At 45.7% G+C, this 16,669-nt stretch overlaps 1 long non-coding RNA gene across 1 annotated transcript in view; it reads right to left on the bottom strand.

Moving 5' to 3' along the window:
- Positions 1–1,106: 1,106 nt before the first annotated feature.
- The window catches only part of LOC138349971 (uncharacterized), an 84,400-nt gene continuing 68,837 nt past the window's right edge, over positions 1,107–16,669 (bottom strand). Inside the window, exon 2 of the long non-coding RNA XR_011221943.1 lies at positions 1,107–1,226. This is a non-coding gene — a long non-coding RNA (uncharacterized lncRNA). The remainder of the gene's footprint in view (positions 1,227–16,669) is intronic.

Here is a 16,669-nt window from a genome sequence, read left to right as displayed (position 1 = left end):
TCAATACCCATTGTTTCTGTTCTGTCTTGTGTTGATACTTTTAATACCCTATTAATATCCTCTAGTGTTCTGTCTTGTGTTAATGCCACATCATCCTTCCCACCTCACTCAAATGTAATGCCACATCACCCTTCCCACCTCACTCAAATGTAGATATAAAATCAGGGAAATGCAAGTTCTAATCAGTTGTGTATTTGTGAAGTCTTTGAAAATATATATATATATATATATATATATATATATATATATATATATATATATATATATATATATATATATATATATATATATATATATATATATATATATATATGCAAACAAGCCTGAATGGTCCCCAGGACTATATACAACTGAAAACTCACACCCCAGAAGTGACTCGAACCCATACTGCCAGGAGCAACGCAACTGGTATGTACAGGGACGCCTTAATCCGCTTGACCATCACGACCGGACAAAAGGAAGTGATAGCCGAAGCTATTTGAACCACTTCCCCGCCGGCACTCGGATGGTAATCTTGGGCATAGCATTTTATCAAATCACCTCATTCTTTGGGGCACACGTGAGGAACACAAATGCAAACAAGCCTGAATGGTCCCCAGGACTATATACAACTGAAAACTCACACCCCAGAAGTGACTCGAACCCATACTGCCAGGAGCAACGCAACTGGTATGTACAGGGACGCCTTAATCCGCTTGACCATCACGACCGGACAAAAGGAAGTGATAGCCGAAGCGTGTGCTGTGTGATAGCCTCACGTGTGCCCCAAAGAATGAGGTGATTTGATAAAATGCTATGCCCAAGATTACCATCCGAGTGCCGGCGGGGAAGTGGTTCAAATAGCTTCGGCTATCACTTCCTTTTGTCTGGTCGTGATGGTCAAGCGGATTAAGGCGTCCCTGTACATACCAGTTGCGTTGCTCCTGGCAGTATGGGTTCGAGTCACTTCTGGGGTGTGAGTTTTCAGTTATATATATATATATATATATATATATATATATATATATGTCGTACCTAGTAGCCAGAACACACTTCTCAGCCTACTATGCAAGGCCCGATTTGCCTAATAAGCCAAGTTTTCATGAATTAATAAATTTTCTCAAATGTTTTTCTTATGAAATGATAAAGCTACCCGTTTCATTATGTATGAGGTCAATTTTTTTTTTGTTGGAGTTAAAATTAACGTAGATATATGACCGAACCTAACCAACCCTACCTAACCTAACCTAACCTATCTTTAGAGGTTAGATTAGGTTAGGTAGCCGAAAAAGTTAGGTTAGGTTAGGTTAGGTAGGTTAGGTAGTCGAAAAAAAATTAATTCATGAAAAATTGGCTTATTAGGCAAATCGGGCCTTGCATAGTAGGCTGAGAAGTGCGTTCTGGCTATTAGGTACGACATATATATATATATATATATATATATATATATATATATATATATATATATATATATATATATATATATATATATATATATATATATATATATATATATATATATATATATAACTGAAAACTCACACCCCAGAAGTGACTCGAACCCATACTCCCAGAAGCAACGCAACTGGTATGTACAAGACGCCTTAATCCACTTGACCATCACGACCGGACATAATGAGGTGATAGCCGAGGCTATTTGAACCACCCCACCGCCGGCACTCGGATAGTTATCTTGGGCATAGCATTTTACCAAATCACCTCATTCTTTGGGGCAACACGTGAGGAACACAAATGCGAACAAGCCTGAATGGTCCCCAGGACATATGCAACTGAAAACTCACACCCCAGAAGTGACTCGAACCCATACTCCCAGAAGCAACGCAACTGGTATGTACAAGACGCCTTAATCCACTTGACCATCACGACCGGACATAATGAGGTGATAGCCGAGGCTATTTGAACCACCCCACCGCCGGCACTCGGATAGTTATCTTGGGCATAGCATTTTACCAAATCACCTCATTCTTTGGGGCAACACGTGAGGAACACAAATGCGAACAAGCCTGAATGGTCCCCAGGACATATGCAACTGAAAACTCACACCCCAGAAGTGACTCGAACCCATACTCCCAGAAGCAACGCAACTGGTATGTACAAGACGCCTTAATCCACTTGACCATCACGACCGGACATAATGAGGTGATAGCCGAGGCTATTTGAACCACCCCACCGCCGGCACTCGGATAGTTATCTTGGGCATAGCATTTTACCAAATCACCTCATTCTTTGGGGCAACACGTGAGGAACACAAATGCGAACAAGCCTGAATGGTCCCCAGGACATATGCAACTGAAAACTCACACCCCAGAAGTGACTCGAACCCATACTCCCAGAAGCAACGCAACTGGTATGTACAAGACGCCTTAATCCACTTGACCATCACGACCGGACATAATGAGGTGATAGCCGAGGCTATTTGAACCACCCCACCGCCGGCACTCGGATAGTTATCTTGGGCATAGCATTTTACCAAATCACCTCATTCTTTGGGGCAACACGTGAGGAACACAAATGCGAACAAGCCTGAATGGTCCCCAGGACATATGCAACTGAAAACTCACACCCCAGAAGTGACTCGAACCCATACTCCCAGAAGCAACGCAACTGGTATGTACAAGACGCCTTAATCCACTTGACCATCACGACCGGACATAATGAGGTGATAGCCGAGGCTATTTGAACCACCCCACCGCCGGCACTCGGATAGTTATCTTGGGCATAGCATTTTACCAAATCACCTCATTCTTTGGGGCAACACGTGAGGAACACAAATGCGAACAAGCCTGAATGGTCCCCAGGACATATGCAACTGAAAACTCACACCCCAGAAGTGACTCGAACCCATACTCCCAGAAGCAACGCAACTGGTATGTACAAGACGCCTTAATCCACTTGACCATCACGACCGGACATAATGAGGTCGTGATGGTCAAGTGGATTAAGGCGTCTTGTACATACCAGTTGCGTTGCTTCTGGGAGTATGGGTTCGAGTCACTTCTGGGGTGTGAGTTTTCAGTTGCATATGTCCTGGGGACCATTCAGGCTTGTTCGCATTTGTGTTCCTCACGTGTTGCCCCAAAGAATGAGGTGATTTGGTAAAATGCTATGCCCAAGATAACTATCCGAGTGCCGGCGGTGGGGTGGTTCAAATAGCCTCGGCTATCACCTCATTATGTCCGGTCGTGATGGTCAAGTGGATTAAGGCGTCTTGTACATACCAGTTGCGTTGCTTCTGGGAGTATGGGTTCGAGTCACTTCTGGGGTGTGAGTTTTCAGTTGCATATGTCCTGGGGACCATTCAGGCTTGTTCGCATATATATATATATATATATATATATATATATATATATATATATATATATATATATATATATATATATATATATATATATATATATATATATATATGATGTGACTTCAAAGTGATGCAGCAAATTTTTGTTTTATACCTAACATGTGTTTCTTTCCATGTTGTGATGCAACACTTGTTCTTGCTCAGTCTGAAGGACATTCAGCCCAACACACATTCGTAATTCCCGTTTTCCGTCATCCTTAAAATCGAATCATCCTCATGGTAGCCTAAAATCGACTCGGTATGTTTACAAACAGAATCAAAACACTGGCATAGAAGTCTTCGAGAATCGAAGTTTAATTTGAGTGTAATGAAGGGCCGGGTAACATAGTAATGATGGCCAGGGGAGTATTGACGGAGCGGCTCCAGCGGACCCCACTCTAGTACCGCGCGGCTCGTAAATGTTCTCTTGCTTCCTGCTCCAATTATACATCACAACCACTACCTCTTCATTCACAACCCCGGGGTTGTTGGCCACAACCACTACGTCTTCATTCACAACCCCGGGGTTGTTGGCCACAACCACTACCTCTTCATTCACAACCCCGAGGTTGTTGGCCACAACCACTACGTCTTCATTCACAACCCCGGGGTTGTTGGCCACAACCACTACCTCTTCATTCACAACCCCCGGGGTTGTTGGCCACAACCACTACCTCTTCATTCACAACCCCGGGGTTGTTGGCTACAACCACTACCTCTTCATTCACAACCCCGGGGTTGTTGGCCACAACCAGTACCTCTTCATTCACAACCCCGAGGTTGTTGGCCACAACCAGTACCTCTTCATTCACAACCCCGGGGTTGTTGGCCACAACCACTACCTCTTCATTCACAACCCCGAGGTTGTTGGCCACAACCACTACCTCTTCATTCACAACCCCGGGGTTGTTGGCCACAACCAGTACCTCTTCATTCACAACCCCGGGGTTGTTGGCCACAACCAGTACCTCTTCATTCACAACCCCGGGGTTGTTGGCCACAACCAGTACCTCTTCATTCACAACCCCGAGGTTGTTGGCCACAACCACTACCTCTTCATTCACAACCCCGGGGTTGTTGGCCACAACCAGTACCTCTTCATTCACAACCCCGGGGTTGTTGGCCACAACCAGTACCTCTTCATTCACAACCCCGAGGTTGTTGGCCACAACCAGTACCTCTTCATTCACAACCCCGAGGTTGTTGGCCACAACCAGTACCTCTTCATTCACAACTCCGGGGTTGTTGGCCACAACCAGTACCTCTTCATTCACAACCCCGGGGTTGTTGGCCACACCTAGTACGTCTTCATTCACAACCCCGAGGACAATTGCCTCGAGTCTTAAATTATAGGCCACTACCGGGTTTGAGCCCTGGGGTAGTTAGGGTTGATTGGGCTCCGCTCCTCAACTGTCCACCCATTGTTACCCAGCAGTAATGGGGGACCTGGTTATAAACCGGCTGGTGGGTCATGTTCTAGGGGGGAACTAGCAGGGTGTGGATTAGCGTGAGTTATGAGACGGTAAAGTTATTATGCTGGTAGTAGGAGTATGTCTGGTCCACGCCTGTACCGCCCTGTGTACCATCCTGTGTACCATCCTGTGTACCATCCTGTGTACCATCCTGTGTACCATCCTGTGTACCATCTGTACCATCCTGTGTATCAAACCTCAAAGTCTTAAACCACACCTAAATTTTAGTACACCACGTCGATATATGTTATAAAATCTCATGTGATTTGAATGGTTTAGATTTTAGACGGCAACTATCAAATGTTAACAACTATCCATTTATACACAAAGTTTGACTTTCGACAACGAGCTTAACCCTCCGACTGCTCAATCGATGTTATTGTGCAACAGTGTTGGGGTCTCTGGGTCTTCGGAAACTATTTCCAAACCAGAATTTAGTTAGGTCTAAAATTATCCCATTTGTAACCATTGCTTCAACATATTCTTGACATTTTTGTATTGTCATATTTAGCCCCTTATTAATGTCACTTGTTAGTAGCACAGAACTCAGTCTTTTCTTGGCAATATCACTATAATTAGCGTCTCTGGCTATCTTAATTGCAAGCTTGGTAATCAGGTCCTTAACGCTGCTTTTATCTCTGGGAAACACAGCTCTTCTTATAGAATCCATGTTTCAGCAGATTTTGGGACTTCAAAAATTATTGTTATGGCTTCATTCTGTGTGCTTTCATGCCTTTTCATATCACTTTGGGAGTAGGTGCACAAGACTGGTGCGGCATAGTCTATGACGGAGCGTACGTAGGCTGTGTGCATCATTATTAACACGGCACTAGAGACCCCCATGCCCATCACAGGTCATAGCTTCCAGGGCCCCTGAGACAACTGTGACATGTTCCTATGGATTATTTAAGCCCCCACCCTCATTCTTTCTCTTGTTAGAACAGTCAGCGATACCAATATACGGATAGTGTATAATACCCAATATATATATATATATATATATATATATATATATATATATATATATATATATATATATATATATATATATGTCGTACCTAGTAGCCAGAACGCACTTTTCAGCCTACTATGCATGGCCCGATTTGCCTAATAAGCCAAGTTTTCCTGAATTAATATATTTTCTCCAATTTTTTTCTTATGAAATGATAAAGTTACCCATTTCATTATGCATGAGGTCAATTTCTTTTTATTTGAGTTAAAATTAACGTAGATATATGACCGAACCTAACCAACCCTACCTAACCTAACCTAACCTATCTTTATAGGTTAGGTTAGGTTAGGTAGCCGAAAAAGTTAGGTTAGGTTAGGTTAGGTAGGTTAGGTTGTCGAAAAACAATTAATTCATGAAAACTTGGCTTATTAGGCAAATCGGGCCTTGCATAGTAGGCTGAGAAGTGCGTTCTGGCTACTAGGTACGACATATATATATATATATATATATATATATGTCGTACCTAGTAGCCAGAACACACTTCTCAGCCTACTATTCAAGGCCCGATTTGCCTAATAAGCCAAGTTTTCCTGAATTAATATATTTACTATAATTTTTTTCTTATGAAATGATAAAGCTACCCTTTTCACTATGTATGAGGTCAATTTTTTTTTATTAGAGTTAAAATTAACGTAGATATATGACCGAACCTAACCAACCCTACCTAACCTAACCTAACCTATATATATAGGTAAGGTTAGGTTAGGTAGCCAAAAAAAGCTAGGTTAGGTTAGGTTAGGTAGGTTAGGTAGACGAAAAAACATTAATTCATGAAAACTTGGCTTATTAGGCAAATCGGGCCTTGCATAGTAGGCTGAGAAGTGCGTTCTGGCTACTAGGTATGACATATATATATATATATATATATATATATATATATATATATATATATATATATATATATATATATATATATATATATATATATATATATATATATATATACAACTTTAGAACACTTTCCCACCAGGAGACTCGAACCCTAGCCAGCACAGAAGCCTTCCAGCAACTGGCATAACAGGTACGCCTTAACATCCATTTATTTCCTGGAAGGAAATCTTTCCTTTCTTCCCTTTCCTTTCCTTTCTTTCTTCCTTTCCTGGAAGGCTTCTGTGCTGGCTAGGGTTCGAGTCTCCTGGTGGGAAAGTGTTCTAAAGTTGTATACTTCACTCTCGTGTTTAGGAGAGTTGTGCCATATATATATATATATATATATATATATATATAGATATATATATATATATATATATATTTATATATATATATATATATATATATATATATATATATATATATATATATATATATATATATATATATATTAGTATATTTTGGTAGCAGTCTTTCCTGTAGACATATATTATTAAATACGACCGAAAAAGTAAGATTAATAATTCTAACACGAATTTTCTGTCTTTCGTACATTTCTTTTCACTGTTGGTGGTAATTCAAAAATCAATTCTCCAAAATTCATTTTTATTTCTAGTCTGACGCGACACTTGAGCGCGTTTCGTAAAACTTATTACATTTTTAAAGACTTTAGTTTACACATACACAACTGAATAGAACTTACACATCTCCGATTTGTTTATATCTACATTTGAGTGAGGTGGATGGGGTGAGGTGGCATTAATAGGGTATTAATTTCATCAACACAAGACAGAACACGAAACAATGGGTATTGAATGGAAGTGATTGCAGAAAGCCTATTGGTCCATATTTCTTGATGCTTCTATATTGGAGCGGAGTCTTGAGGTGGGTAGAATATAGTTGTGCATTAATTGGCTGTTGATTGCTGGTGTTGACTTTTTAATGTGTAGTGCCTCGCAAACGTCAAGCCGCCTGCTATCGCTGTATCTATCGATGATTTCTGTGTTGTTTACTAGGATTTCTCTGGCGATGGTTTGGTTGTGGGAAGAGATTATATGTTCCTTAATGGAGCCCTGTTGCTTATGCATCGTTAAACGCCTAGAAAGAGATGTTGTTGTCTTGCCTATATACTGGTTTTTTTGGAGCTTACAGTCCCCAAGAGGGCATTTGAAGGCATAGACGACGTTGGTCTCATTAAAAGCGTTCTGCTTTGTGTCTGGAGCGTTTCTCATGAGTAGGCTGGCCGTTTTTCTGGTTTTATAGTAAATCGTCAGTTGTATCCTCTGATTTTTGTCTGTAGGGATAACGTTTCTATTAACAATATCTTTCAGGACCCTTTCCTCCGTTTTATGAGCTGTGGAAAAGAAGTTCCTGTAAAATAGTCTAATAGGGGGTATAGGTGTTGTGTTAGTTGTCTCTTCAGAGGTTGCATGGCGTTTCACTTTCCTTCTTATGATGTCTTCGACGAAACCATTGGAGAAGCCGTTGTTGACTAGGACCTGCCTTACCCTACAGAGTTCTTCGTCGTTCTTCTTCATCTTTGGCCTACTCTGCCAAAGCAGAGGGGGATGGCACTCGAGGCACAGTGAAGTTAACGACATCATCAAGAGGAGCCTCACCACAGCTGGATGCCCAGCTGAAAGAGAGCCCCGTTACCTAACGCCCCGTAACTCTGATGCTCTTATTGGTCGCCCGGATGGTATCACAGTGAACCCCCTGGAAGAATGGCAAGCAGTTGGTATGGGACTACACGTGCGTATCAACCCTGGCTAACACCTACATTAACCTCAGTGTTGCACAACCAGGTGGCGCTGCCACCCACAGGGAAGCAGCCAAATCCCGTAAGTATTGAGAACTAGATCATCACTACAATTTTGTCCCCATTGCTTCTGAGACACTCGGCGCCTGGGGTAAAAGTGCTACCAGTTTTTTGAAGGAACTGGGTTCTAGGCTCATTGAAACAACAAGGGACCCAAGAGCTGCAAGCTTTCTTTTCCAGCGCCTCAGTGTGGCGATACAGAGGGGAAATGCGCACTGCATCCAGGGTTCCTGCCCGCCATCTGAGGAGCTAGAGGAACTCGACAACCTATGATAACCATCTTTGTAACCCATATGTAACTCCTTTTTTGTAACAAAGTTCAAATAAAGTAAATATATATGTGTACATACAAAAGAATTGGGGTGGTAGGAGAAGATAATATTAGTGTTCAGTGAGAAACCACAAGGTCTTCTCTGAATACTTTTTATTTTCTTCTCCGAGGCTATGGGTCCCCACATTGGCACCAGAGGTAGTACCCTTTTTTACTAAAAAAAAAAAAAAGAAAAAAAAAAAAAAATATATATATATATATATATATATATATATATATATATATATATATATATATATATATATATATATATATATATATATATATATATATATATATATATTTATTTATATATATATTTATTTATATATATATATATATTATAAAATAAAAAGAAATACCCACTCGGGTATTTCGCTATTAATTTCCAGTTCTTCGTTTTCTGTCCTCTTGTGATGAGAGCATTCTGTTCTTATTTGTGGAGATATAACCCAGTTCCGAACATTTCCTGCTAAGGAGTTGAATGGACTGTTTACCTTTCCAAAGGTGGGTCCTGTATTAGGACATTATCTGCATGTTCCACTTGTTGTGTTCCTTCCGGAAGTTGATCATTAGCCATGGCTTTTATAAGCTGTTAAATAGTATGGGACTTAACACTCCTTATGGTGTTCCAAGCTCCACCTCCTTGGGGGGGGGGGTCCCAAGGTCCTCCTCCTTGGGGGGTCCCAAGTTCCACTTCCTTGCGGGGGGGGGGGGGTCCCAAGCTTTATATTCGCTGCTAACTGTAGGTAGTAACTGAGTAATTGTAACCTATCCACCGCTGCCCACTGGATGGGGGGCGGTGTGCAGGACAAACATATCAATTGTGACACTAGCTCTCCACATATGTCAGTTGCTTAATTTAGAACCTGTACTTTTGGTCGATCTCGAACCCATTGATGATGTCGTAAGGCACACAGCCCCCTCTGTGCAGTAACTTTGCACTAGACAACTAGAGCTATCACTAGACAACTAGAGCTATCACTAGATACCCAATAGCATAGGTCTCCGCCCTTGATTGACAATTAGTGGTCTTGTCCACTCTAGCTGTGCACTCAGGAGCAGTGTTCCACTGCCTGAGTACAACCCGACTCCCCACACAAGCCAGCCGGTAACCTCCCGCCAAAAATATAGTAAGGTGAACTAATTCTTTCGGTTTTTGAAAAGTTTAATGAAATGACTAAATTACTCACAATTTGTAATAATGTGTCATTTAGTAGTCTTGACATTAAAAATCTCAGATTAATAATTTTCCTAGTAACTGTAAGCAGTGAATACAAAATTTCTTGTAATTTCTGTACATTATTTGGTTCTTTAAAAGAACCAGATCATTAAGTTGACTGTATTAATACATAGAAAATTATTGAATGGGAGTATGTCATTGAAAGAAACGTAAAGGAATCTTCTTGTATTAAAAGCAGTGAATTGTGTAATATAAGCCCAGGATTATATGAATTATATATCTTAATAATTAGTCAGATTTGTGAAAACTAATAAATTGTGTAAATGGTGTTGTCAGCGACTTGTTGTGTGGAAGAGCAGACAAGTCGTGTTATCTGCGGCCAGTCTCCACAGGTCGCCTGATGTGTTTGTTCTTCCATTGTTCGTTACTTGATTACGGAGTGAAATATTTAACTTTATTTTTAATACGTAAGTTACGGAAGTCTACCGGCACGCACATCGGGTTGGCCGCGGGTGATCCGTGGAACACCGGGTTAATGAGTAAGGTAAGAGCCAGGTGAAGGCTACTGGCCCTCATAATGACGAGGCTGTGTTATTGATCCACGACCACCAGCCCGGGGGACAGTCCTGGGACCCGGGGGACAGTCCTGGGACCCGGGGGACAGTCCTGGGACCCGGGGGACAGTCCTGGGACCCGAGGGACAGTCCTGGGGCCTGGGGACAGTCCTGGGACCCGGGGACAGTCCTGGGGCCCGGGGGACAGTCCTGGGACCCGGGGGACAGTCCTGGGACCCGAGGGACAGTCCTGGGACCCGGGGGACAGTCCTGGGGCCCGGGGACAGTCCTGGGACCCGGGGGACAGTCCTGGGACCCGGGGGACAGTCCTGGGACCCGGGGGACAGTCCTGGGGCCCGGGGACAGTCCTGGGACCCGGGGACAGTCCTGGGGCCCGGGGGACAGTCCTGGGACCCGGGGGACAGTCCTGGGACCCGGGGGACAGCCCTGGGGCCCGGGGGACAGCCCTGGGGCCCGGAGACAGTCCTGGGGCCCGGGGGACAGCCCTGGGGCCCGGAGAATAGTCCTGGGGCCTGGGGGACAGTCCTGGGGTCCGGGGGACAGCCCTGGGGCCCGGGGACAGTCCTGGGACCCGGGGGACAGTCCTGGGACCCGGGGGACAGTCCTGGGACCCGGGGGACAGCCCTGGGGCCCGGGGAATAGTCCTGGGGCCTGGGGTACAGTCCTGGGGACCGGGGGACAGCCCTGGGGCCTGGGGGACAGTCCTGGGACCCGGGGGACAGTCCTGGGTCCCGGGGGACAGTCCTGGGACCCGGGGACAGTCCTGAGACCCGGGGGACAGTCCTGGGACCCGGGGGACAGTCCTGGGGCCCGGGGACAGTCCTGGGACCCGGGGGACAGTCCTGGGGCCCGGGGACAGTCCTGGGTCCCGGGGGACAGTCCTGGGACCCGGGGGACAGCCCTGGGGCCCGGGGGACAGCCCTGAGGCCCGGGGACAGTCCTGGGGCCCGGGGGACAGCCCTGGGGCCCGGGGAATAGTCCTGGGGCCTGGGGGACAGTCCTGGGGTCCGGGGGACAGCCCTGGGGCCCGGGGGACAGTCCTGGGACCCGGGGACAGTCCTGGGGCCTGGGGGACAGTCCTGCGGTCCGGGGGACATCCCTGGAGCCCGGGGGACAGTCCTGGGGCCTGGGGGAGAGCCCTGGGGCCCGGGGGACAGTCCTGGGGCCCGGGGGACAGTCCTGAGCCCTGGAAGATAGTCCTGGGCCCCGGGGGGACACCTGCCCTCCGTCATCCACCTTGGTTGAGCCACTAGGATGGATGGAAGGGTTGACTGTGGCGCGGGGAAGCAAGTACACGAACTGATCGTCAGAAACATCGGGGCGCTTTGACTTGTGGGTGGATAAAGACATGGATAGTTGGACAGGATGGTGGATTGAAGCGAGTGGATGACACCGCGGATGAATGTTTTGGATGGATGAATATTTGAGCCCCAGGGTCACGTAGGAGTCTGCCAAACCTCCCGGAGGAAAGGTCAGAGGTCAAGGCTGCTCAAGTTTCCTTGTAAAAGTGAGACGCCGCGGTGCACCTTCACCCTCACACATCACCATTATGAGGGTCACTCCTCACTATTGACCAGCAGGTGATCACCACTGACCAATTATTTGAGTAAATAGGTAGACATGAAATGCGGGGCACAATAAAAATGCTTTGTCAACTGGTAAATTATAGAGAGTGTAAATGCTTATTTCTAAGATTATAACGACTCTATCAGGGAACAGCCGCGTCTAACTACGCAACCAAAACACGATACGTAACTAGCATGTTATAATCTCATTTGATCAAGAGAGCTATTGCTGTTATCAAAGCCAACAATATTATGAACCGTCTTTCAAACGCCCCCCCCCCCTCCCCAAGGCTACTGTGTCGAGTACTGAGAGGAACGTAACAGTGTTGCACAGTGACCAGCTCAGATCAATACTAAGAGGTTTAATCATGGTGCAGGAACGATGAGATGTGACAACGTTGCTCACTGCGGTAACAACAACATTTTTGGCATCACACAAAAGTTGTTTTATGAGTCAAGTCAATACGACGAGACGTTTGTGAGGACACCTGTCACGAGAACACTGGAGCACAGCGGACACCTGTCACGAGAACACCGGAGCACAGCGGACACCTGTCACGAGAACACCGGAGCACAGCGGACACCTGTCACGAGAACACCGGAGCACAGTGGACACCTGTCACGAGAACACCGGAGCACAGCGGACACCTGTCACGAAAACACCGGAGCACAGTGGACACCTGTCCCGAGAACACCGGAGCACAGTGGACACCTGTCACGAGAACACCGGAGCACAGCGGACACCTGTCACGAGAACACCGGAGCACAGTGGACACCTGTCACGAGAACACCGGAGCACAGCGGACACCTGTCACGAGAACACCGGAGCACAGTGGACACCTGTCACGAGAACACCGGAGCACAGCGGACACCTGTCACGAGAACACCGGAGCACAGTGGACACCTGTCACGAGAACACCGGAGCACAGCGGACACCTGTCACGAGAACACAGGAGCACAGCGGACACCTGTCACGAGAACACTGGAGCACAGCAGGAACAAGGTCAGCCCGGTCTGGGGGACGCCGCCGCCCAGCCTGAGAATGACGCTGGAGCAGACTGTCCTCCCACCTAACAGGTCGCATTGTTAAGGGAATCACTCCGTTAAAAAGCAACTTATTAATAACTATTAAAGCAGAGTAATATTGAGGTTTTGTGTGTATCGGGGAAGCAGCGGAAGTTAAGTATCATGGCCGCCTTAAGCTTCAGGTGACATTTGTGTAGTGAAGCTTGTAGTGAGTGAGAGTGCCGCGCCCTACATGGGGCGCCACCGTCGTCTGGTGCCCCAGCCGCTGTCACCCAGGCGGCTTGAGGTGTGTGCCTAGGGGCCAGGCCTAGGGCCCCACTAGCACCAAAAAATGCTTACGAAGACATGTCAATGTTAACACCCAGAACATGTGTCAAGAAGCAACTCTCACGGTGAGTTATGAACCTCAACTGGTGCTGTCAGCAGCTGTAGAGCAAGCTGTATGTATGGAGCAAGTGTACAAGCTGTATGGGGAGCAAGTGTCATGATGAAGGCGGCCTCAGTGAAGGTGCCCTCACCAGGCTCATGGACTCGGAAGCGCTTACGACCAACCTTGTCTTGTCACTACCGTCAACTGAGTGAAGCACTTCCTCTTCACTTGAATGGAAATTACGTTTAAAACTGTTGAATATTTACAATCCGGTGTGTTATAGTTATACCCTACAAGCCTCCGTATATTGAATATGAAGCAAACACTGCCTCCTAAGGGCGCTCTCAACTGGCTTGTGACTGGGGAGAAAACCTCGCTATGAAACATCAAGTTCTATTTCGTGTGTATTACTCTGCTTCCAGTCCTTCCATGTAACTAAAACTTAATATGACGTAAAGGAAGTTATAGATAACAAACAGCGAGAGATGAGCGTAGAGAGTGCGTATACAGCAGCTAAGGTCATACAGACAGGTGAGGTGGGTTGGCAGGACCTGTGGGAGTGTGGCACCACAGGCTGGGGTCTGATGTGTGAGTGTGGCACCACAGACTGAGGTCTGATGTGCTGAGTGTGGCACCACAGGCTGGGGTCTGATGTGTTGAGTGTGGCACCACAGGCTGGGGTCTGATGTGTGATTGTGGCACCACAGACTGAGGTCTGATGTGTTGAGTGTGGCACCACAGGCTGGGGTCTGATGTGCTGAGTGTGGCACCACAGGCTGGGGTCTGATGTGTTGAGTGTGGCACCACAGGCTGGGGTCTGATGTGCTGAGTGTGGCACCACAGGCTGGGGTCTGATGTGTTGAGTGTGGCACCACAGGCTGGGGTCTGATGTGCTGAGCGTGGCACCACAGACTGAGGTCTGATGTGTTGAGTGTGGCACCACAGGCTGGGGTCTGATGTGTTGAGTGTGGCACCACAGGCTGGGGTCTGATGTGCTGAGTGTGGCACCACAGGCTGGGGTCTGATGTATGAGTGTGGCACCACAGGCTGGGGTCTGATGTGTGAGTGTGGCACCACAGGCTGAGGTCTGATGTGTTGAGTGTGGCAACACAGGCTGGGGTCTGATGTGTGAGTGTGGCACCACAGGCTGGGGTCTGATGTGCTGAGTGTGGCACCACAGGCTGAGGTCTGATGTGTTGAGTGTGGCACCACAGGCTGGGGTCTGATGTGTGAGTGTGGCACCACAGGCTGATGTCTGATGTATGAGTGTGGCAACACAGGCTTACGTCTGATGTATTGAGTGAAGCTGCAAGCTATCGCTGGTTATCCTGTATCAGCTTAATTGAAACCTGACCCTTGAAACCGATCTCCATGATGGTTACTAGTTTTTTGTTGGGAATAAATATTATTTATAGGTATAGATTCCCACACGATCCTACTTCTTTGGTCAAGAGTCTTCACATGGTCGACTGGTTTGATTTCACGTAAATCTGCATGTTAAGCAAACATGTCCGCTAGGGAATGATAATGAAGTCTGATAAGAAGCAAGTCAGAACTACAGGAAAGGGCTTTTCTCTTCTCTTACATTTTTACCTTGTTTATAAATTTATTTATTCTTCCTGAAATTTTTTTTATTCTCATATTTTAAACTTATTCCTACACGTCCAATCTATATCTTACCTTACTCTTCTCCAACCTCCTCGCCTGTCGTCTTGCTCTCGTACCTTATATTTTGACTTACTCTAACCAGTCTTTCTTAATTATACGACTTGATAATGGCTCAAGACGAACCCTAACTTCGTCAATTAGTTTATTCTTAGATGTGTTAGTTGGCTGTGTGTTGTTCAGCTCCATTATTGTGAGTGTCAACACTGGCCTCCACATAGCACTAAGACCACCGACGTGTTGAAGGTGTTGAGTGTATTGACTCATCCAATCATACCTTTAGGATAAATGATGGACTAGGCCATCCAGGACAGCGGTGTAAACTCTAGATGGGAGCGAATTTGTGCTTCATATAACGCTCTACGTCCTCTTCTGTATCGAGGTAGATAATAGGTAGAGGATGAGGCTCAGGTGCTGTTAGTTTCTTGACTGCTGTGGTTGGCAGGTTCAGCACGTGGCTTCCTGAACAAACATAATTCCCACGATGTTCACCCTTGTCAAGTACCACCGAGAAGCAGCAGGAGCAATGAGGTGATCCAGCTTGCACATAGACACATGGCTAAGTCTTTTATGCATTGATTGATGACAAACTAGTAACATCAGTGATAATCACAACGATGCTACGGAAACTAGGCAGTCTTTACAAAATTATCAAATACAATCTTTATAGCATTGCAGAAACAAAATGCAAATATATGAATATTACATTCACTCACTGGTTCGAGTATACATACAGAATACATAGGATATAGAAGATGTGTACATAATATCATATACATGTGTACGAGTCACTGTGTGAGCTAAACTAGTATGTTCCAGTGTCCAGAGATGAAGCAGAACAAAGTGTTCCAGTGTCCAGAGATGAAGCAGAACAAAGTGTTCCAGTGTCCAGAGATGAAGCAGATCAAAGTGTTCCAGTGTCCAAAGATGGTGGAGAACAAAGTGTTCCAATGTCCAGAGATGAAGCAGATCAAAGTGTTCCAGTGTCCAGAGATGAAGCAGATCAAAGTGTTCCAGTGTCCAGAGATGAAGCAGATCAAAGTGTTCCAGTGTCCAGAGATGAAGCAGATCAAAGTGTTCCAGTGTCCAGAGATGAAGCAGAACAAAGTGTTCCAATGTCCAGAGATGATGCAGATCAAAGTGTTCCAGTGTCCAGAGATGAAGTAGATCAAAGTGTTCCAGTGTCCAGAGATGAAGCAGATCAAAGTGTTCCAGTGTCCAAAGATGAAGCAGATCAAAGTGTTCCAGTGTCCAAAGATGGTGGAGAACAAAGTGTTCCAATGTCCAGAGATGAAGCAGATCAAAGTGTTCCAGTGTCCAGAGATGAAGCAGAACAAAGTGTTCCAGTGTCCAGAGATGAAGCAGAACAAAGTGTTCCAGTGTCCAGAGATGAAGCAGAACAAAGTGTTCCAGTGTCCAGAGATGAAGCAGAATAAAGTGTTCCAGTGTCCAGAGATGAAGCAGAGCA

This window comes from Procambarus clarkii, chromosome 43 (genome assembly GCF_040958095.1).
Source record: "Procambarus clarkii isolate CNS0578487 chromosome 43, FALCON_Pclarkii_2.0, whole genome shotgun sequence".
NCBI classification, from domain to species: domain Eukaryota; kingdom Metazoa; phylum Arthropoda; class Malacostraca; order Decapoda; family Cambaridae; genus Procambarus; species Procambarus clarkii.
This window is presented reverse-complemented; position numbering and strand designations above follow the sequence as displayed.